This window comes from Camelus dromedarius, chromosome 11 (assembly GCF_036321535.1).
Source record: "Camelus dromedarius isolate mCamDro1 chromosome 11, mCamDro1.pat, whole genome shotgun sequence".
NCBI classification, from domain to species: Eukaryota; Metazoa; Chordata; class Mammalia; order Artiodactyla; family Camelidae; genus Camelus; species Camelus dromedarius.
Genome location: NC_087446.1, coordinates 69,994,308 through 70,018,483, shown reverse-complemented (window position 1 = coordinate 70,018,483; position 24,176 = coordinate 69,994,308). Strand labels below are relative to the sequence as shown.

Genomic DNA, 24,176 nt, shown 5'->3' with positions numbered 1-24,176 from the left:
GTTACACCCCACAGCACCTCTAAGGGGGAGAGAAGCCTAGCGAGCCCCATCTCTGCAGGACAGAAAACCAGTCCTGGAGAGCCTAAGCCGACCTACCAGTTCTCCATCTCACAGGACTGGTCACTCCAGAGCAGGACTCGATCTCAGACCCATGTTTGTAACCACAGTACTACCGTGCTTTATGTGCTTTTTGTGTGTATAATACATTTGTTTCTGGCATGAAAGGATATTTAATAAATTTTCGGTTGTCTTGTCTATCTCATTAGCTCACAATCAATCTTTATACTGTTGAATTGTACTCTTTTCCTCTGGAGAACGGAACGGAAAGAGCGGGGGTCAGAATGAGGTGGAGCTCCATTCTTTATCTGGTATCTCATCTCATCCAAGTCCCCAACCAGGGAGAAGGAGACAATGTTCTCTTCATCTTTTAAAGAGAGGGGTCCACTGATGATGACTTACTCAACCCAAAAACCAAGGCTGGGGGAAGGGCACATGTAGCAACCAGAGCAGTATCAGATGTAGGAAAGTGAAAAGAGCTCACGGGAGGGCTCAGGGGGTCAGCCTGATTTAATTTCAATCGATAAAAAATACCACAGTGTAAAAATACTAGCATGCAATGGATTTGCTCTTTCTTGACATCTAGCAAGTTTCCACAGCCCACATGTAACATTATCGTGAACCAGTGAAAGGAAGAGTCTACAGACAGGGAAAATCAATGTCACAGGCAGGTTGAAAACCAGGCTGGAGTTTAGGAAGAGAAAGGGCATAGTTAAGAATTGGGGAAAGGCTGGAGGAAAAAATCATCACAAGGACTCTCAAGCATCATCCTTCAATCATATAATCATTCATTCAAGAGAGAGTTACTGAGGTCCTATTTTGTGCAAGATTGTACACAAGGCAAAGCAAGAGCGCAGCGACCATGTTGGCAGCAAGGGGCGGGGCTAAAATACACTTCTGATCCCGGTACCTTGCACACTTGTCCTCAGTATAAAGGCAAAGAAAAAAAGTAAAATAATATTCTGTAAACTCAAAGCATTGCTGAAAAAAAATTAGAGAAGGCCTAAATACCTGGACAGACACGCCACGTACATTCCTGATCAGAAAACAGTGCTCTTGGAATGGCAGTGCTCCCCAGAGTGATCCGTATATTCTACGTGGTCTCGATCACAATCCCAGTGGGCTCCTCTGCAAAAACTGATTAGCTGCTGTTATAATTCATATGGGAATTCGAGGGTCTCAGTAACCAAAACGATCTTGAAAAAGAAGAACAACATGAGAGGACTTGTAATTCTCAATTTGAAACTTTACAACTGTATCTCTAGGTGAGATTAGAGGCCATTTTTAAGTTATTACTGTGTTTATCCTTATTTTCTAAATTCTCTAGAATGAATATAATTGTTATAATAAGGAAAATAAAAAGTAAGGTATCTTTTAAACATGCACACCGATTCATTCATTGGAAAAAATGTATTTTAACTATAAAGAGGTAAACAAATATCTAGTGAAAAAGGACTACTTAAAAACAAGAGTGCATTTACATTTTTAAGAAATTGAAAACTGAAAAGCACAAACACATCAAGTTTCTAGGGAGACAAATACAACATATTAACACTTATTTTCAAAAATTCTAATTGAACAATGAAAATTCAAGAAAGGGAAAATCGCGATTGACAGCCAAATGCAAACACATGGAGAGCAAAGGCCTAGAAATCACAGTTCCTTTAACTCTGCTACTACCTCAGTAGGGGAGGAAATTCCTCACTGAGGAGACAGTGGAATCCCATGCATAAGACAGGATACACAGTACAAACTGCACTAGAATCGGGGGTGATTTTCTTAGAAGAATTCTAAAGTTAGAACATTGCTGAAAAACTATAAATACACTGACAGACAGATTAAAACACACAGTCATATATATTATATAGAAACATATGAAGTCTGCTCCCATGTTACATAGAAATACAAACATATTTGTTCATTTATGGGCACTGATTACTTTTTCCCAGGTAGAATATTTCAACTAAAACAAATAATCAATAATACACCCCTCTTGTCAAATCTAGTTGATAAGTTACTCTGCTATGTAATCATAATGTGCCTAACATAGATCTAAAATAAGTGAAAAAGATCTTTGTATGGTTTCTTGAACTCTTCTCAACAATCCAATCTTAATTTTAAAATAGATCTGAGCAATATTTCTATATTATCTTTTCCCTCGTGAAATGACCAATACAGTCTGTTGTCAAAATTCTGTCCTTACAATGATTCACGAGCACCATATCCTCACAAAACTGTTGGACAGCAAGTCACTATCCAGACACTGTGACCAAACCAATGAAACACAAGGAAGACAGTGACCCTATTCTGGAGGGCTTACCGACTGTGTCAACACCGGGGTTTTTATTTGATTGGTTTGATTGGGTAGCAAAATAAAATCAATAAATTATTTTCTTCTCTGAGCATTCTGTAAGTCATGACTCTTTTCAGTTTCATGAGCAGGAAAGACTTAAGCATGACTTGATTAGGTCAAATAGCAACAATGATCACCGGAGAGTGAGTAATAAAGAAGTTAACTGATAGCAATGCTTCTGCCTACATGAGACCTAAAATAAACCTACACTGATATCCGAAAGGAAAATGAGGAGATGAGGTTCCCAATGAGAAAACAAACAAACAAGAAACCGAAAAAGGAAAGACTTTTTCATTAACGATTCCAGGCAGTAGTGGAGCATGATGGTGAGGAGCATAGATGCTGGGGACAATCATGATGCTCTGAACTCCCACAGCACTGGGTAGCTTTGACACTCATAAGTCAGTGAAATTTTCTGCATCTCAGCCTCCTATCCATAGACTGGGGACAACAACAGCACCCGTCTTCTAGGACGGTCCTAAGAATTAAGATATTTTATATGTAAATTTTAAATCAAATACCTCAGATTTTAAATATTGCCCCAAAAGAACAAGGAAAAAAGAAAACAGAGATAAATTTGAGTTCATCAAATTTAAAACTTCGCTTCAAAAGACACCATCCAGAAAGTGAAAAAACAACACTCAGGAGAAAATATTTTCAAATAATTTATCTGATTAGGAATTTGTATCTCCAAATAAAACAGAGCTCCTACAATTCAACAAAAAAGACAACTAAATTAAAAAATGAATAAAGGATCCGAAACGGTATTTTTCAAGGAAAATATACAAATGGCCAATAAGCACAATGAAACGATGTTCAAAATCATTAGCTGTAAGGGAAATCATATCAAAACCACTAGGAGAAACCGCTTCACACTCACTACAAGGTTATATTTAAAAAAAGAATAACAAGAACTGAGGACACACAGGAATCAGAGATAGCAGCCCTTGCTGGTGAGATGTAACACAGTGTGGCTACTTTGGAAAACAGCCTGGCAGGACCTCAGAGAGTTGAAAAGTTGGTTTCTGAATGACCCAGCAATTCTGCTCTGTGGGCACACACGTAAGAGAACTGAAAACAAATGTCCACATAAAAACTCCTACAGGAATGATCAAGGTGCCATTATTCATCACAGCCAAAAAGAAGAAACAACCAAAATGCCTATCACCTGATGAATGGGTAAACAGAGGGGCCCAGCCATACAGTGGAATATTATTAAGCAATAGCAAAGCATGGAGTACTGACCCAGGCAAAAACGTGGACAAACATTGAAAACGTTACTCAGTGTGAAAGAAGTCAGTCACAATAGACGGTTCCATTTACATGAATTGACTCGATTTAAATGAAATGTCCAGCACAGGCAAATCCACAGAGAGAGAAGAGTGGCTCCCTGGGGGTGGGGGTGGATGGGGAAGATGGGAATGAGTGCTTATACATACAGGGTTTCCTGTTAGGAGGATGAAAATATTCTAAGATTGACTGGGATGCACATTTCTTGGCATAGAGTAAAAACCGGTGTAAATTTTAATGGGTGAATTGTATTAAAACTGTTAAGAACAAAAGCACCTCGGGCCAATACCTTCCCATAGTAGATGCAAATTGCTAACTTTTATTACAGGAAGAAGAAACTGCCCTCAGCATGAAAGCAGGAGATCAGCAAATGTGAGTTAACCGAAATTGGACAAGAGCAGTTCACTTGAAACAGTTGCTGAGTGTATACGAAATATTCAGAATCAAGAAAATCAGTTTGATATCAAGATGAAGCATTCTGCTTCAAATGCAGATCAAGGATTCGGCAAGCCCACCTGCTAGAAATAACCAGAGAAGAAACCTGGTTCTTAAAACAAGCACCACATCCAACAAGGAAATGGTGGTGAGGAAAGCAGTAAGCCAAAAAACTGGAACAGTTTGCTACAAATAATTTCTCCATTGAAATTTCAATAATAAAATGAAAGTGATGCAATGCTGCACTGCCCTCACGTGAATGGGCTTCCTCCGGTGCTCGACAGTTCTGTAACCCCGAATGAGAGACTCAGGAGAATCAGCATGGCTCCTGGGAGTCCCCAGGTGATTGCCCACCAGCACGCTGACCACCATCACATCTGCCAGGGTTGAATTGCAGAGAAGAGACCAACTTCTAAAAGGCAAAGGAAATGTTGGCAAAGGAAAAAATGGCTGCAGTCAGTCCTGGGACAGAGGCCCTGACAGCAGAATCCAGAAGGCTGCAGGTGAACTGGAGTGTCCCTGGGGAAGGAAGGGACCAAAAGGGAGCAGATCTCAATTCTCTTCTCTCTCTCCCTTGGGTAGGAGAGATAAAGCCTGCATCATTCTCACCTGGAACTGTGGGTTATGGCTGGCAGAAGTCGTACCGACACGGAATGATTATTCAAGACTCTGTGGGAAAAGTCCAGAAAAAGAGAAGATGTAGGGAGCCAACTCCACGAGCCTCTCAAATGCTCCTATATTTACTGTGTATAACGAAAGGAAAAAGTCATTAACAGTTGTGTGATAGTAAGTAGGAACTTGAGGAAAAACGGGAGGAGACAGAAATTGTAGAATCCACAATGAGTACAAAGGCTTAGTGTATCTTTAGGGAAGTCATGGGGTGAGGGGAATAAGATAAATTCTTTAGATATGTGAATTACAAAGCAGACCACGAGACCAGCCAGGTCCTTGTTTTGGGGATAATAGACTATCTAAAAGCACACAAGCCCAGCTTTTATAGCTGAGGGCCTGGGTCCTTGCTTTGAAATGAGCAGAGTGCTATCTAAAGCATCAACTATGCAAGGAAAGCATTGTCTCTGCTTTTTAAGGCAAGGAGACAAGAGTGAGGATGCACATGCTCCTGCTTGCAAAGCAGTTACTAAGCACACATTTTTCTTCTGAACATTGACAGGCGGCTGGGGTCTGTTACAATTTGTTAACCTAATCTTGGGCTCCCACATGTTACCATTATGGAACCATTATGGAGGACACCCTAGGATAACAAATCCTAGCCCTGGGTATTTTCCTGTCAGCTTCAGTCACTCTAGCAGGATCTAGACACATCCCTGAATAACGATCCCACAGAACCACCCAGACTCTTAACTCCTGGCGCTTGAAACTTAATTTTAGCTCTACACAACTTAACAAAGAAAAGTTTCAGAAATAGAAGATATTACATTCTTTTATATCTCATCCTATGAACTAATTTTTCTGATTGCTCTAAGCTGCTTCTAATTGGCAAAGTACCTAATTCTTCAGGTGAATTCAGTACTTTCCATTGGGCATAACTTGCCAGTTTGGGCTCGCTGAATTCTATTGGTCAAATACTGATACACTTAATTGATTTCATTGTTCATCAGTTTCAGCCGGGAGGAGAGGGAGTGTCACTCTGTTCCTCAGCCCACCCTCAACTCTTTTCTCATCAGCAACTCAGGCCTCCTGAAATTAAAAGAAAGAATTTGTTTCCCTTCTACGCTTTCCACAAACCAAACAGGAAACATCATCCTGGAGAAAGAATTCAACAAAAATGTTAAAACAAAAATCTATAAAACCTGAAGCAACTCCATCTCCGAATCATGATACACAATGACATGAAAGTAAGTGTGTCAAGCACAAAACATGCGTGAGCCTGACCACCTGATTTCTATTCTTCAAAGGAAGGAAGGTTTTCATATTTTTTATTATCACTCTTTCTCATTGCTTCTGATTAAGCCAAAAATTAGTTTATGAAATAATTAAGCACTGCAATAACAGATTTTTGTTGTATCAATTATAGAAGGCATTCAGAGGGGATAGGAAAACCCACCTTTGTAAAAAATGTAAAATTTATTCCCCTGTTAAGAACACGTATACAAAATGCAACAGATAATTCAAATTCTTGCGGAGAGGAGCAAAAGCCACAGAATCAAAGCAAAGTCATTACTATGAGTCAATTCAAAATTCACTAGACAAGCATGCTCAAAGCATTCAAAGAATTTTAAAGGCACACTGCAAACCATTCACTTAATGATCTGCAGGCTAGAGGAAGAATTTCCCTCTTTAACAGACAACAGTAATCAAAAGGGTGCCCCTCCAAACAAAGACGAAAGTTCAATCAGGTTTTTAACAGTTCTGATAAATCAGCATGTTCTAAAGAACAAAATTCAGAAATTTTAAACATTCATTCAAACCACAATGAAACAAGCACTTAAAAAAAAAAGAAAAAAACCCCAAAGAAACTAAGCACATTGATCATGCACTTGGATCAATGAGAACGTCTTTTACCCTTCGAAGAAAGAACAGGCTATAGCCTTTTACTTGAAAATTAACACTACTTTAAAGATAACTCCTAAAACGGATTTCATCATTCATGTTGCCTTGAAAACTCTGAGGCAGTTGTATCTTATCAGAAAAGCAATTCTGAGTCATAGTATGTTACAATTCAGCGCCAGTTTGTTTTAGAATAAAAGAAAAAAGAAAGCTACTGTTCCTCAAATCCTGCACAAAGTGTGAAGGGCCACCCTGCCTCTTTCCCCTCCTGTTTTCAAACCTGATGCTCCCCAACCCTTCTGAAACAAGTGTGAGAAACTCATATTCCCACCAATATATCAAATGACTAAAGAATATTAATTTACTTGTGTAAATATATGCCTACATCTTGAACTGGAGGAGGAAGGTATCAGAGGGCTACATGGAAGTTTTTTCTACCTTCCTGAAATCACACACAAACACGTTCACACAGACACAAACACATACACACTGAATTACTGAGCACTTCACAAACTTAGGAATTCCAACTTCTAGAAGATAACTTTGCAGTTAGTTTAAAATACAAAACTGTCAAGTTTGAAAGACTTGATCATCTGCTATATCATCCAAATATCAATGAGACCCAATTTGCCTTCTCTGTAGAATGTAATTTCCCATGATGTCAAAACAGATCCTAAGAAGTGCTGTATCCAAGACTCGTGTTTATCACTAGCTATGATCGTTTTTAAACAAGTAAACAGATTGAGAAAAGTAAGTCCCAACATTTATTCTTATTGAAATAGCATATGTATTCAATTGTCTATACAGAAAATAGGTCCCATGATGGTGTTTAAGAGCTATTTTGTGTATTGCAATATTTATTTTTAAGTGCAGACAAGGAGGGTGGGTATTACTCAGTTGTAGAGCACCTGCTTAGCATGAACAATGTGCTGGCTTCAATCCCCAGTAATTCCCCCCCCAAAAAAAGTGCTTATTTAAAAATAAGAAAAAAGTTATAAAAAAAAATGCAGACTAAAAACCACTGCAATGTAGAAGCCAGAACTATAATAAAAAACATGTGTTTCTATCAAATACTGACTATATGTCAAACACAGGGACAACCACAAATCACCCCTGACAACCATCACGTGTGGTTCTCAGCAACCCTTCTAAGTAGACATGGATGAGAAGCCCAGCACTGGGGATGAGGAGACGGAGCTCGGAGGAGCCGGGGACGCTGACCGTCCTGCTCCCCGTGACAACACATCAGCCCAGGACAAGTGCTGACAGAGCTGCAGCGAGGGGACATGCAGCTGCGTGGAAACTTCAGGAGCTGGGAGACCTAGAAAACACGAAAAATTGTTCAGTGAAAAACCAGCTCAAGTATATTACACTGTGCCACATTCTTTAAAAAGGGAACATGACTGAGACCTTTTTGATGCCTCCGTGTCCTTTATGCCATCATCAGTTATTTGCCCTCTCAGCGTTACCAGTGATGGCCTGGACCCCTTATGAAGTGCACTCAGATGGCAGAGCTTTTAAAGCTGTTTTATGAAGTTTTTAAGACTCTGTCTATGCCTCACACAGGCGGTCATCCATCACTTCTCACCGGTGTGGACGTACCACCTGAAATCACTCCTTTCAGCTTTTTAAAATCCCTTCATCTAATCCAGACTTTTCAACAGCAAAGAATCAGCTCAACCACAGACAGTGAACAGCTTTTCACCAAATGAACTCGAACAGCCCATTGGACTACCTGGAAGCCCTTTTCTTCTATTAAACCCACTTCTGGGTACTTCATCATTTTCTGATTGGTGGAATTGGCCGCTGACTGGCCTACTCACAGAGCTCCCAGCGTCACATCCAGGGATGGGATAGGACCCTGCTCTTGGGAGAAATCAGTGAGGAAGGCGGACATCCTCCAGTCAGGACTGCACGTGTAGAAGTGCCACAACATGCTCAGAAATTATACCGTCAGCACCCCTGGGCTCCCATGGACTGGTTTCACATTAACCAAACACACGAGACACTGATGCAAGAAAACCAGAAACTTAACTTATTAATGTAACAGAATATGTGAAACTATGAACCAGACTGAAATATCAGAGTTCAACCATGAGTACAGTTTCTCCTCCACGGCCTAACCACGGGCAGGCAGTAACATGGCAAACATGGACAGAAGCAGAGCAGTAAGGATTTCTAGATTAACTCAATGGACTAAATTTCTGTTATACCAACAGATCTACTGCCTGGAAAACAACGCTAATCACGGTGCACTCTTCATGGACAGTGGCCGAGACACGACTGTGAGCAACTGTGTGAATCTCCTTTCTCTGTCCTTTCTGGGCTTACTGATGCACAGATGTACAGAGATCCAGGGATGCAGATACCTCTAAACACCCAAAGCCCATCCCTGGGAGCCTCAAAACCAGACAGCCAGAGTTTAAATACCAGCTCTGCCACTTACTAGCTCTGTGACCTTGGCCAACTTACCCTCTGTGTGCCTCAGTTTCCACACTGTAAACCTGGGATAAAAATCAAACATTCCTTACTCCATTGTTGAGAAGATTGAAGGATTCATTTCTGTAAAACTCTTAGAAAAGAATGTAGCACATTATTGGTGCTCAACAAATGTCAACTTAATATTAAAGTGATTTACAAGTCTCCTTTCTAATCATCTTCTGTGTTTCCTGGCTAGACTAAGTCCCAAAGAAAATCCTTATTTCTCCTTTTATAAACTCTTGGGGAGCACCCTTCTGTTCCATACCACCACCTGTTTAAACTGAGGGAGGGGACGCCTCCTCCCCACTCCTCTTGGCCACGGAGAGTGCTTCTCCACACCACAGACCCATGGCTCACAGCTAGCCCTCGTCACACTAACAGGGTGAGGTGTGAGTCCGGAGAGACAAGCAGGTTATGTGAAACCGTTCCTTTCCTTCCAGTGCTGGCCACACTTGGGAAGCACACGGGATGCTCAGCTCCATGGCAGGACAGCCCTGTGCATGATGGGGCAGGTCCTCTCAAGGGAAGGCTCGCTGTGGCCCAGAGTTACCTGGGACAGGGTGAGTCTCTACTTCTGGGACACAGTATAATGACACGCATTTTCCCACAGCCCTGAAGTTCATGGAGTACGTGGCTTCATCAGTAAAAAAGAAGACATATATCGCCTGCTTACTCTTTTCTGTCATCTCTCAGTTGGCTGCTGGAGACAACATGTGTATAAGTATTGGATCCCCTTAAGCCCCAACATATTTGAAGTAACAAAAATTCTGTGGCTTAACGTTGGCTCAGGGCGACTGTGTAACAGTTCTGACTTTGCTGATGCTAAATTATGGGTATAGGAACTATGGAACCTCCTCAAATATCTTTCATCATAAAACCAGCTTTCCTTATTTTCCTGTTTCTTAGTAATTGCCAAAGACTATCAAATGATGGCTTCTCACAAAACAGTAGCTAAAGTTTACGAGCCCTCTTGACATACCCACTGTGGTAAACAGTTTACATAATTACTAATTCTCACAATTCTACAAAGCAGATATGAGCATCCCCATCTCACAGACGAGGGAAATCTCAGAACGAACTGACTTAGGCTCACGTGGCTCAGTGGCAGCGCGTGCACGCAAAGCCAAGTCAAAAAACTACACCCCTTCATATATGTACCAAATCTCCTACCACCAATTAACACACAGCGGCGGTGTCAATACTCAGGGAACCCAGTACACTTTTCAGCTTTAAGGTGCTCCAGAGGCCACTTCTAGCTGTTTTATAAATTCCCGGCTCACTGGTTTCTAGCACTGGAAGAAAAGTCCGAATTTGCCATTGTTTGCACAGCAAGTCTGAGATGTTCACAGCGAGATGACAGAATAAATCTAAGATATAAGGAGAATAATTTTTCCAGGTAGACAGACATAATGGAGACTGTGCTATTCTGAAGCATTAAGCAAAGAAATCAAAATAAAATAACGTTGTTTAAGCTTTCTTTAACAAACAGGAAAATTAAGAAGGTAAGAAGGTGCAACAGAGCCACCTATGGCTAAAAAGACCTTCCAGGTTACCGGGAAACATGCAACACAAAATTGCCTGTAGGATCAGAAACGAGAATCAGATAACTAAAAGCTTCTGTAGCACATACTGCACTTTGTTTTGGGGTAAGGGAAGGGTATTCAGTAATTAATCTGATATTGCTAATACTCCTGAATATAAACAAAAGACATAGGCTTATGGAAACTCATCTTAGAGGAGGAAAGAAACCAGTCCAGCCTCTTCAGTTTACAGAAGGGGAGACTGAGACCTGGGATCTGTCCTCCTGGCAATCGGCAGCAAAGCTCTCCTAGGCCTCATGTCTTGCACTGTAGCAAAAACCAACAGATCTTTACTAGGCCTATAATCATAAAATAACGTCTGCATTTTTCCAACAGTAGGTAATCTAAGTATCTTGCAAAATACTTCTCAAAGAGCCAGGAAATCGTAAAAGTTTGTTGAAATACAAAAACATTTATTTACATATTAAAACAGCATGAGATTTATTCTATTAAAAAAGTTACATGTCAAATCAATGTTTTGATATTTTAAACCTGTTAAAAGTGCAGGAAAAAAAATCAAAATTTTCTTTAATCACAAAAGACAGAAGATTATTCCCTGAAAATGATAAATGTGGATTTTTCTAAACTTAATGGATCTGGTCAGAATCCACGAATTTAAATATCTGAGTGGATGTTACACGGCAACATGAATTCTGAGTTGTAACAATACACATTCTGTGTAAATAATCTTCAAGGTCGTCTGCTTAAGGCAATTTAACTAGTCCCTGTCTCAATAGAATGATAAAGATTTCATTAAAACTTCATAGTGCACTAAAAAAAAGAAATGAATCCTTGTTACTTTAAGCCATATTCATATATATCATATATATACATATTGAATATGCATCAGAAATAAGCCACCCCCTTTAGTATTCAGAGTTGATCCTTCTAAAATACCTGTCATTGTGACAGCACATTTTTATTAAGCACCCCTTGGGTGCTTTGTGTACAAGGCGTCTAACTCTCACAGTTAGACAAGGAAAACGATATTACTCAAATTTCACAAATGAGGAAATGTACTTAAGCCATAAAAACAACTTACCTATTCATCATCAGGAAAGAAAGAGTAATGATTTTACTTACAATATTCACTGACAATCTTTTCTTCCATACTAAGACTACATAAAATCAATTCAGTCTTTCTAAGTATTTCTGTCAATAAGGGCCACTAGAGAAAAGCAAGTAACATCACTAGCAATGATTGGACTTTCAAAGCCCACTTCTCTTTTGCACTATAATTATTTTTAATGTTTTTTTTTAGTGCTCACAGAGCACTAAAATTAAAAAAAAATTAACTTTTAAGTCATTACCTGAGAATAAAACTTTTGTAAAAATGTACAATTTTAATTTATGCCACTCTGTCTCACATTCTCACTGGTGTCTCTCATTTGAAGTCCTCATCAGGCTGAGATCACTAAAATTGGCCATTTATGGAGTCACAGGAGTTCGGGAAAACACTCAACGGGAGGCTGATTACAGGAGCAATTAAAAATGCATCCTGTGCAGCCAGGGTTCCAGCACTGAACTAGCCACTGCCAGCTGTGTGTAATTTGGGACAAGCTGCTCCATCTCTCAATCCCTCAGCTGCAAAAAATGAGACACTGATACCTACCCTCAAACACCTGCTATGAAGTAAAACATGAGGAAAGCATTTTAGCCTTAGGCAGGTGTCCACTCAGAGCGAGGTTGGTCATTATGACGATAAGGATGGTTGTTAATAAATTAAGCTAGACCAGAAAGTAGAAATCACCATAAAGGAGAAACATTTAAATCAATGAGCATTTTCTTTTGGATGGATTGCAGAATATTTTATTGATTTTTTTAATAAACCAAGATTTGTCCATTAATAATAGATTTACAGGTTCATGGACAAGTCTCCAGAAAAAGAATTAGAGGCCTCTAACTTCTGAATACTAAGAAAGTAAAGTTTAGAAAGAATTATGGGGGAGATTATACCTCATTTCGGAGAGTATGTGCTTAGCATGTATGCGGCCCTAAGTTCAGTCCCCAGTAACTCCATTTAAAAACTTTTTTTTTTAAGAAATGGAGAATTAAAGCAAACAGATGGAGGAGTACAGAATTTTTTTAGAGACTCAACTCAGACTTCTGATGGGGAATAAAACATCCATTTCTCAGAGGAAATCTTGAAAACTATGTAAACTGGATCTGAGATGTCTAGTCTTTTAACATTATTCAAGAATTCATATTACCAAGTCTTAAAACTACCTGATAACCCACAGTGGTGATAGTGATCATAACAGCTGCCAACACGGATCGAGCTCCGGCTAGGAATGCTCTGTTCTGACATCTCTGCTCCTGAGGCCTCACCAGGCTGAGAGCACTAACTTCGGACATTCATGAGCATCTCGTGTAAGTCCTCAATTTGTGCTTCTCACTCCCCCCTCACCAGGCCCTCTGAGGGAAGCACTGTTATCATCTTCCCCACCCGCAGTTAAGGCCACTAAGGCACAGAGACTAAACCCGATCCAGGTCAGACTGGCATTAAAGGACGTGTGTATTTCTGCTGTTTTACTTTTTACAAAGGAATCTGAGATATCAATTTAAGGGAGACTGTTAAATAATAAAAGTCTGTCTGGTCTCCACTTCAAAGAGCAGATACTATAAATTCCTGATGTAGGATGAGGCTGCCGCCACAAACTGACTCAGCTTGAAATTAATATCCAAGATGAAGCAGCGAATACAAGTAAATATTCACGACTGTCAACTCCGCTCTCGGGTCTGGGCCCTTCACTGCCTGAACGGCGGTGAAATCCCCACCCAGGTCAGGGAGGGAAGCGCGGCTCTTCCAGGTCACACCCAGGCTTTAAGGGCTGTTTCCCCTCACAGACTGTCATCAACGATTAAAAAGCTCTCAAGATTTTTACACCATGCAAAACTGAAAGATATTTCTGCAGATGGAGCACTTTCTCAGGCTTAAACCTTTTTTGCCTACACTCAGCAAGGGGGAGAAAAGAAACATGACTCTGCAAAGTGTCTGAGCCTCACCACTCACAGGAGTAGAACTGCCTCAGCACAAGATGACAGTTCACATTGCAGGGTGAGAACAAAATAAAGCCGCCCCAACCACAGGCACTCCCAGAGACAGCGCTCAGCAGTCTTCTGCACACTCATGGTTGTGCAGCCCTCACCACCATCTATTTCCAGAACACTCCATTATCCCAGAAGAAACCCCCTGTCACTATCAGTCATTCCCTAATCCCCCTCCACCCAGCCCCTTGCAACCATCACCTGCTCTCTGCCTCTGCATTTGCTTATTCTGCGCATTTCAGATCACTGAAGTCAACAATATGTGGCCGTTTATGTCTGGTTCCTTTCACTTAACGTGCTATTATCAAGGCTTTTCCATGTTGAAGAGGTATCAGCATCTCTCTCTTTTTTTTTTTTTTTTTGAAAACGTTAAAGTTTATTAGAAGGTGGTAAGTACTATCAAAAAGACTAGAGTGGAGCATAAGGGGTGGGGATTCAAAGGGAAAAGGGTGGGTTGAGCAGTCAGGGTGGACTTCCCAGGACAGGTGGCCTTTTTCATCTTCCCCTTTATTTTTTTTTCCTTTTTATTCACCCTTACGTATGAATAATGTTCCACTACATGGAGATACTACATTCAGTTCATCCATTCAGCAGCTATATATGGACGACATCCAGAAGAATGAGTGTAAGATGTGACTAGCAGGGGTGGCATTTAAGCAAAGGGCAAGATGTGCTTTAAAAAAAAAAAGCCAATAAACAGAGGCACAAGGAAATTCAGTCCGTTTCTGAGCAAAGTGCATGCTTGCTTCGGCAGGACTACCGTGCAGGGCTGGGGAGGATATTGGCAGGAATCACGGGGAGGTAGTCACATAAGAAGACTCCCCACTGATGTCAGCTCAGCCAATTCTCCTCCCTCATGTTTCTAGGTTTCTCTTATTTCATGTAATAGCACTTTAACTACACATCTGATCATGTGCATCAGACCACCTTACCTCGAAGCCACAGAAAATCATTCACTGACCGGAGCAGCTCCAGGACAAAACTGTGATGGACCAGGGAGTCCTACAGCATCCCAGCCTGCAGGCACAAACCCCACATGTGCCTTGGTGATGTCCAGAAAATAAAATGCATGGAAATATCTCACTGCTGGTTCACAACATCTGCCCCCAAATTGCCCCAAAATCATGCTGGCAAAGCACTACTCAACCCTCTCACTACAAAAAAAAAAAAAAAAAGCTAAGAAGGCAAATTTAGGCTCTGCCATTGAAAACCAGCAACCATCAATGCCAGTATCTGAGCTGGAATGCTCCTGACTTCAAAAACCACTGCGCACTTATTTTTCAAACGGGAAAGCATATATGTATTCCACGTAGATGTTATTACAGTAGGATTTTTATTTTCGAAATTTCCAGTTCAACATTAGCACAAGAAAGATTATGTTTCAGCTTTTAAAAAACTCAATTATCTTCCACTTTCTTAATTTTGAACCTATTATTATTTTAAAAATGGAGCTATGCTTCATATTATAAACCAAGTGTTTGGCTTCTGCAAACAAAACTTTTATGACCTCACTATTTCAGAGCAAACTTTAATGATGTTTAGAGAGGTGGGGCCTGGGGCGCTAACAGCCCTTTAAATACTGACAAGGATGTGCTATTAAGTAATGCAAAGGCTCTAAGTCCACATTAACTAGGAAACCAAAGAAACTACACCAAAGCCTTACTTTATCATTTTTAAATATTCCTATTTTTTGAATATTAAATTTCTTAAAAGATATGATTTTTTTGAGAAAGACAACAGCTGTATTAAATTTCCTCTCACCAAGAAAGCAATCTTTATCAAGAGTAAAAACCCGTATGGAAATTCAAAAGATAGGACGTTTCTAGCTAAGTGAACATGCAGATCTGAACACAAACATAAATCCTATCAGATCTCACTCGGACGAGCTCAACAAAGTCCTGGGCTACCGTGGAACTTAGCTCTTCTCTTCCAAATGTTGGCTGAGCTAAGATCATCACACAAGGCAGGGAAGAAGAGAAGAGGAAAGTCCACCTGGCGGCCTCCATCTGTTTTCTTCAAGCCAAAAGGCGCCGCAAGGGCGGCCCAGCTAACAAGCCCTCCCCATAAAGAAATCCGGCATCCACACGGCCCCTGCCGTCCCCAAGCAGCCCCAACGACCCTCTCCCACTTGTGGCCTCCCAGCCAGTGAATGGTCTTCTAATGTCACTCCCCAGTTGGTGGCAACCCCCCCTTCCCCGCTACACACACACACACACACACACACACACACACACACACACACACACACACACGCGGAGCCAATGCAGCCTTTCCAAAGCATAAATTTGATTACATCACCCCACTTCAAACACTTCAGCGGCTCCCTGGTAGAGTTCTAGCCCCACCCCCGAACCTGCTCGCCCATCCTCACCTCAGTACCCAGGTCCCCAGTGACCTCAGGGGCCCCCTGATCTGTTCCTACTTCCCACTTGCCTCCAGGCTCATTTTGACTGTTTCTCAAGGAAGCCTTCCCTCCCTCCAAACTCCGCAATTTGTTCCTCTGTTCCTAGAACATTCTAGGCTAAGTCAACCTCTGACACTGCTAAGCTCCCAAGGAATATTTTGCTTACTAATGTGGGTCCAACCTCTCTCCCCTAGACACTCAGAAGTGTGCATGTTATGAATAAATGAATGATGGGGTGGGTCTCAAAGGGACAGCCAGACCTGCTCTCGTCGGCCTCGACCTTTCTTACTGTAGAATATCAGAAGCAAATCCAGAAGTACCTTTCCTGAGGGTCACTTCCTGCTGACACCCTTCACTGCCTCCTCTGTCAGTTCTAGTAAAACCCAAGCTCTTCGAAAGCCCTCCACCCCAGGCCCTCACCAGTGTCCTCCCCAGCAGGGGCACCCACAACCCTGGACCACACATGGCACTCTCCCCGAGTCCCCACCGCACAAGCCTCCAGGCCTCTACCCGGGCTGCTCTGCCACATGAGCCACAGTCTTCATGCTTTCTACTGGCTGACCCATACTCTGTATTCACAACTGAATTTAGAGCCCATTTCTTCCAGGAAGCCCTCTCTGATAATATCCTTTAGGTCTTGGCAGGGCTCCCTCTATAGCAGCACTGCATGGGGACCAACTGGGTGTTTGCTTGCTCCTTTGGGACCACGACCTATTGGGGGCCACTTGGGAAGGAGTGAGATATTACAAGAGGGGTGGGAGAAGCAAAAAGCAAAAATAACACCTGAAGTCCCAAATTCAAGGATTCTTTCTCAGAAAAAGAATAAAATATTTCACATGTGTGCAATTTGGCTACTATTTTTGTGGTTTGCGGAAAGCAAGGACTTGGTGTTCTAGTCCAAAACCCAGGTTACATGCAAAGAAATGTATATATACATATCCAAAGGAAACCAGAGCTGCTCAACAACAGTTTGCAGTCAGAATTGAAAGGAATTTTGATAAAGGCAATCTCTCTCTTTCTCTCTTCTTTCTTTTCTGGCATCATATAATTTTAGAAGTTTTTGCGTGACTAAGAGATGGCTACAGCCCGTGATTCTGCACTGGAGAGTTTGGGCTGAGGAAGCCCAGATTATATTCACTGTGTAAATGCAATCACACCAACAAACTGACAAGCGCCCTTGTGGAGGAGCTGATGTTCCAAAGCAGGCAAACTTATGCAGTAAGAAAACTCTAAATAAGAAGTAAGAAATTCAATGTTCTGTACTCAATTTCATTAGCTATATGGGCCATTACCTGATAGTATATCTTGTCTAATGAAACCCAAAAATAAATTGTGAACGTTGATTTTCTTCATCTGACTGTTTTATGCTAAATTTGGTTATCAAACCTACAATCCATACGGACAGCTCAGGCCTATGCTGCAGCACAGCTACATCCCGTAGAAGAAAGTCTATCAAGGGAGAATTGGAAAGTTTCCCTTCAGAAGGTGCTAAGTCTGGTTTTGCACCTGTACATCATTTGCAACCACTTCATCGTCAAAGGAGTAAGACCTTACCTCTGTGGGGCGTAAAGCACTGCGGTGCTTCAGAACAATCAAAGAACACAGAGCTTTGTGAATCAGTCCTGAGGCATTTAAATCGTACTTTTTCTGAAAGGCCCCAAAACTGACCCACTTCACCATTTCACGTACAACAGTGAGGTACCGGAATTAGTAGAGAAAACACGCCCTTGAAGTCTGACAAGACCCTGCTTGAATCCTGTTACAGCATTTACTACCCTCTAAATGGACCAATAACTTAACCCCTCTGAGAAGGCTTGCCAATCCGCAAAAGGGGGCTGCCACCGCCCACCTGGGAGGCATGGATGTGAATGCAACACGCAAGTAGGGCGGCCGACTGGTACCTGACACGGGGCCTGGCTAGTTTCCCTCCGCTGCCCTTGTCCCCCTTTAAACTTGTGCTGTTTACCCGGTACCAAATGCCCGGAATAGACTGCCCGAATATTCTGTGTATCCCTGGATACATGCCTTACCCTTAGGAGGCCAGAAAAACAACTGCCTCCTCCCCAGTCACTATCAATGTTCTTAAGAGTCTGGATTTTTTTAACCTCTATTTTGCAGGGAGACTATTCCAGAATTTTTCAAGCACCATTCTCCAGGTTGGCTCCTCTCCCAGCGCCCATCCCTTCTCACCTCAGATCCTCTGTCTGCCTTCTGTTCATTGAAAAGCGAGTCAGGAAGAGCGGGGACTCCCTAGGCCTTCTTCCCTCCCTGATATGTTAGTGTGACTACCTTCAACCCAGGCCCCAATCCAACTCCAGCTTCTGAGGAGTCTACCCTCCCGGACCCTGCAGACTCTGCAACTTCCCAAGACACACACGTGGCCACGACCCTCCCTTCAGATTTCTTCCTGGCTGGCCCTGCCCACCCCCCGGCCCCTTAAGGATAAATGACATTGCCCTGAAAATCCCAAATGCCGCTGACTGACACACGAAAGCTGCATGGTCTGGGCTTTCCTCCAACCCAGTCACAGCCCTGCCCCCCTCAGCCTCAGTCTGCAGCTCTCAAGATGATCTAATTCACATGCGCGGCTGTGAACACCAGCTAAGAATGACGACTCCCAACGTGTATCTCTAGTCCGGCTCCTTCAACTCAGCCCCAGGCTCATTGACCCGAGTGCCTCTATGAAGTCCAAACTTGGACGAAAAATGGCATCTTAAAAATGCCTCATGTCCAAGATTTACTCTGGAATTCAATTTATGGAAGGTACCTCCCATGCTCCCCATTTTAGTAACAGACCCAGCACTCACCTAGGTGTTTGAGGTCACATTCAATTTCCCCTGTTCCCTCCCTCCAGCCCTGGCCTGGAATATTAGTCCTGTCATTTCCGTCGCTAAGCCCATCTCAAGACTGGTTCTGCAGGGACGACGGCCGGATCCCCACAAGCTCACAGCAAGGTGCACTGAGTCACAGTCCTCCGAAGGGTGCTCCCTGGAGGGGGAGGCATCTCCTGCCACCGGTCACCTCAGAAGGCACTGGATTCTCACAAAGAAGGCCCTGGAGAAGGGACTCAAAGTTCTCCCGTGATCTGAGATTTGAAGGTCCCGAGGTCTGTTGGAGCTCCTATTAGCAGACACACTTGCCACTGAGCAGATGAGGATGGAGAAGCCCAAGCAAGGCTGTCTTCACTCCGACCCCTGGGTGCTCGTGAGCCACGGGAAAGGCCTGTGTCCAGGGCACAGCCCACCAATCACAGATCCCAGCCTGCATTTGCCAACCCGGACAGCCTAGACTCCTTCTACTTGCGAGACTTACTTCTGTTCTGTTCCCCCCGAGAATGTGATGGACTCTTTCAGAATGTCTGGCCTGTATCAAGCGAGACCTAGTCAGTGAAGGATGAAGTGTCCACATTTGGACTAGAGCATGAAAGGAGAAACAAGGCCTCATGATCAGCATGATGGTGGTGGCCAAACCCTTCCCCTGGGTGAGATGAACAAGGGTAGGGGTGAGAATCCAAGGTCTTAGATTGGCCAAAGCATCTTCCTTCATGGCTGACTTGGGGTTGGAGACTCACTACCGCAAACTAACGACACGGCCGTCAGTGGGGGACGTCAGCTGCAACAAACATGGAGTCAGCTCTTTAATGCCAACATGGGTTAAAAGTAAAGGCAGGTGCAGGGAGGCCTGCACGGCTGCTGAGGCAAACCACAGACCCGGCTCTGAATGCCCACTGGCTGGAGCAGAGAGGAAGCTACGGTCCCTTTAATAGTCCCTGTGTCCACCAGATCCATGTGAGCCAGCTACTTAGAAGAAGGCCATGTTGTCCTGGTACTCAGAAAAACCAGCCTCGTAAAGGGAACAAAAGAGTGGCATGGATTTTAGACCCACTTCTGTCCCTTTATGAAGGAAAAATAAAGTAAATGGCACGGGGAAGTTGAATGCAAAAAAAAAAAAAAATAACCAAACGGTGACTGATTCCTCCAACAATGTCCCCTGCAGCTGCTCACCCCCGAGCCTGCCGCTTCCTCACCAGTGACCGCCGGTCAGGAAGCGCCGTCACGCACGTCACACAGAGACAGCCAGGAACCGCGTGCTGAGCATGTTTGTGTAAAAGCAGGAATCGAGCAAGATGCTGCAGACTTTGACTTGACAAGATTAAATACTCCATGAAAAGAATCCCTCAACAGCCGCCTAAATCAATTCGCATCTCACTTCTTCAAAACAATCAAACTAATTGAATAAGGGTGCATTTGTCACCAAATATAAGGAGGACCAAACAGGTTCCTCAAAGCAAAGATTTTAACAGGTATCAAACACCAGTGGGTGATGTGCTAACAAAGCAATATTCCAAAAAATTAGAAAATAACAAGATGACTAGGATAATGCAAGGATCAAGGCAGCTGAAATGTTTCTGCTCCTTAAAGCAATGGAGACAGCACGGAGGGCGATCTAGCTATTTCCAATGCAGGATATGCACAGCCACCTTTTCAGACGCAACTGCACGGTACAAGAGAAAAAGGAATAAAGAAAAAGGAAAAGAGGAACAAGCGAAAATTAGAAACACACAAGAACAAGAATGACTTTGACAGCAAGTACAAGAATTTACGTGAGTGTGTGAGGCCAGGAACGCGGGGATGGTGAGACCCACCCTCACCTCCTGCTCCAGGGAAGGCAGGGGCCTGAGGGGAGCGACGCTGCTTGGGGATCCCAACGTCGTCAGTGCCCCTAACCAAAACTCCACATACATGCATCTAGGCAGCTTTTAAGCCACAAAATGTGGTCGCATTACAGGCTGGACAGTTTTACTCACTCCCAACGAGAGTAGCAGGAGAGAATTAGTCTCTGCTCCTGCACCAAAGCATTGTTTTAAAAATTAATGACTGTGGAATAGTAAAAGCAACAATGGAGTAAAAGTGACTGGAGGAGAACGTGCTTGACCCGAGCTCACTGGCCGCGTTATCTCACTGACGTTCAGATGCTGGCTAAGCCCTTATGGTACCAAAACAGACAGATCCACCAGGAGGGAGTTTAATTGGCTGCTGTATTTTGATGCCGAGAGCCATGCCTGGTACACGAGGTTCTGGGTAAACAATGGTGACAGTGTCAACACTATGGGCTAAGCACACAACCAGCTACTCCACCAAATCCCAAGGGCAGACTTCAAAAGGCAAAAACAAGCTGGCATTCTCTGGTGGGTCTGGAGACTCAGAACCAAACAGTTGCTGAGCAAAAATGTCACCAGTGCCTCCTATGACAAAGAGGAGGCACTAGCCATGGGGCTTGGGCAGGACTCCAGGCTTCCACTGCTCACCCACAAGTCTGTCCAGGGGGAGAACATGGTCCCTGCTTATGTTGCACTGATGCAGCTACCTTGACTAACGCCTGGGGGCTCAGCAGGAGGTGACATTTGAGGTGAACGGAGCCAGCCTCGGTGTAGCCCTATGCTGGCAGCTGTGCCCATAGCAGTGCCCAAGCACCTAAACCTGCCACCTCATCCCCAAGGAGCAGAAGGGGGTGCGGGCGTGTAGATCACAGGGCCCTGCAAGGACAAATACAGATCATGGCCACTACATGTCTCACCCCTTACTAAAGTCATAGAGGTATGTCCGGGAGGAACAGAAAATTCATCCAGAGCCCGCCAGGCACCACACGCAAGTGGGACTCGGGCCCCGTGTGCCTCTCACTCACAGGGCTGGTCTGGACTTTCTTTTAATCAATTCTCTGGCATTTTCTCCTCCAACTTACCAACAACCAGAAAGTAGGATTTGATCTTAGGTAAGTTCAAGAATCACAGAGCACTGCCTCCACAGCGGGCCCGGCAGCACGTGCCAGGTCCTCCGACCGTCACCTGTGGTACCGCCATGAGTGCCCTCCAGACTCAAGGCCCGAGGCCGTTGGCCGTGGGGGCACAGCTTCCCTCAATCTCCCCAGCAAAGGGGGACGACTTCTGGGCAAAGGCATCTCACCTCTTCTGACCGAGGGAAAGCATGATAGATACACGGGGAAACAGAGCAGAAGGTGGGGGGTAGTAAGCCCAGGAGAGCTCGTCTGCACTTCCAAGGCAAAAGTGGGGCCGTTGACTTAATCACAGGGACAAAGTGAGGATGAATCTTTCCCTGCTTTGTCTCATACTCCGTGATATGCCTTTCCCTGCATAAGGAGTTCATCCGGAATTCCCTGGAGGTGTTTCTGATGTCCTAACTTGGCATGCTGGCTGTCGGGGAGGAAGAGAGGGCCTGAACCCAGCAGGTGCTGGGCCTGGGAGGCAGGAGACACCTGCTCCAGACCCAGCACAACCAGTGACTCGTTCGGCCTCTCGGGATTCAGCATCTCATCTATAAGCAAAGGGATGAGAATGTCCCAGGACAGGCTGCCTAACAAAATTGAAATGAGAGCCATGTAAAGAAAGCTTCAGTTGCCACATTTAAAACGGTAAACAAAGAACCAATCAAACAAACAAAAAACAGATACTAGAAACTGATTTTAAGAACAGATCTTACTTAATCTGCTGTATGTAAAATAGTATCATTTTGACATGTAATCAATATATGAAAGTAACAAGATAGTTTACATACTTTTTACTAGACAAGTCTCAGCGTCTGATGTGCATTTGACCTACAGCACATCTCAGCTCAGACCAGCCTCTTCCCCAGCGCTCATAGCATCAGTGGCTGTGGCTACTCTATTGGACAGCAACTCCAGGGGTCCCACCAGGGGTCTTGGCTGAATAGCTGGAGGAAGTCTCCACACTGACCCTAAAAGGATCTCTCTGAAACAAAGGCAGATTCACTTTTAAATGTCTGTAAACCGTCGGGCTGCACCTCCCTCCGCCCTTGGGTACAAGACAGCCCTGTTCCTTGCTGATCCCTTCCTGGATGTAGGGAAGGAACCCGGCACACAGCCAGGGTGGCCGGGCCTCCAGGTAGACTTACCTGCTGTCTGTGTCCAGTCCCATGAAGTCCTCCTTCTCAAACAAGGTGCAGAGGAGGGCGATCCTTTCCCCAGACTTGTTGGGGTCCCATCTAGCCACTTGGACTTGAGCAAGATGAAGAGTGACTCAGTGAAGTCCTCGATCCTCTTCTCCACCACCCTGCAGTCCTCATAGTTTGAAGGCCACGTCGGTGCGCGGCTGCTCGGCTACCTCCCCATGCAGCACAAAGACAAAGAGCTGAGAGTCATTAAGCGTGGTGCCATACAGCTCCTCTGTACATGGAGCTTCTCGAAGGCCTTGGCCGAGAGGCAGTCGGTAATGGTGACAAGGCCCACGACCGTGCGGTGGGTCTGGAAGTCACTCCACGCATTCTCGAATGCATAGTGGTGCCTGTAGTGGATACAGAGTGCCCACTGGGAGCTGCACGGGCTGATCTGGCTCACCAAGGAGATTCGTTTATAGATGCAAAAGAAATTGTCGTCTGAAATGATCCCCACGGGTTGAAAGACCACGGGGAGAGTCTCGTATTCCTCAGCACACTGCACGTAGTCAGGGATGCTCATGTTGCAGGCCCTGCAGAGAGGGGAGAGGAGATCGAGGTAAATACTGTGCTGTGGGCTGCGGGCGCCTCTGGGTTGCGGTGACCTGGTGTGTACCAGCCAGAAGGAAAGGGAAGCACAAGCAAAGCCGGGGGTACAGTTTGTCCTCAGAGTCTGTACATGGATACCGTAGCTCGAATCACATTACCCAGCTTTTGGTCTAGGCTTCCTGCCCCTGCACAGAAGGGTCATCTCTTGTTTACTGTTTCCAAGCACCTAGCAAGACCCTGATGCAAAGTCAGTGCTCAACACTGCTGAATAAAGAAATGAACAAAGGAACTGCTTTCCCCACCCCCCTTCAGCAGATTATAAAGAAAAGAACCGCAGTAGGATCAAAAGATCTGGATTTCAACACCAATTTATTTGAACTCCTAAACTGCAGAATAATGGATAAGAAAACTTGCCTTGGGGAAGAGGGTACAGTTCAGTGGTAGAGCACATACATAGCATGTACGAGGTCCTGGGTTCAATCCCCTATACCTCATTTTAAAAA

At 43.8% G+C, this 24,176-nt stretch overlaps 1 protein-coding gene and 1 pseudogene across 1 annotated transcript in view; both read right to left on the bottom strand.

Moving 5' to 3' along the window:
- LOC135322441 (trafficking protein particle complex subunit 9-like) overlaps positions 1 to 1,096 on the bottom strand; it is a 34,062-nt gene extending 32,966 nt beyond the window's left edge. Inside the window, exon 1 of the mRNA XM_064491227.1 lies at positions 1,069 to 1,096. The gene's annotated coding sequence lies outside the window, so the exon portion shown is untranslated. The remainder of the gene's footprint in view (positions 1 to 1,068) is intronic.
- A 19-nt stretch (positions 1,097 to 1,115) lies between these two features.
- LOC135322440 (trafficking protein particle complex subunit 9-like) lies at positions 1,116 to 23,659 on the bottom strand (annotated as a pseudogene).
- Positions 23,660 to 24,176: the final 517 nt, after the last annotated feature.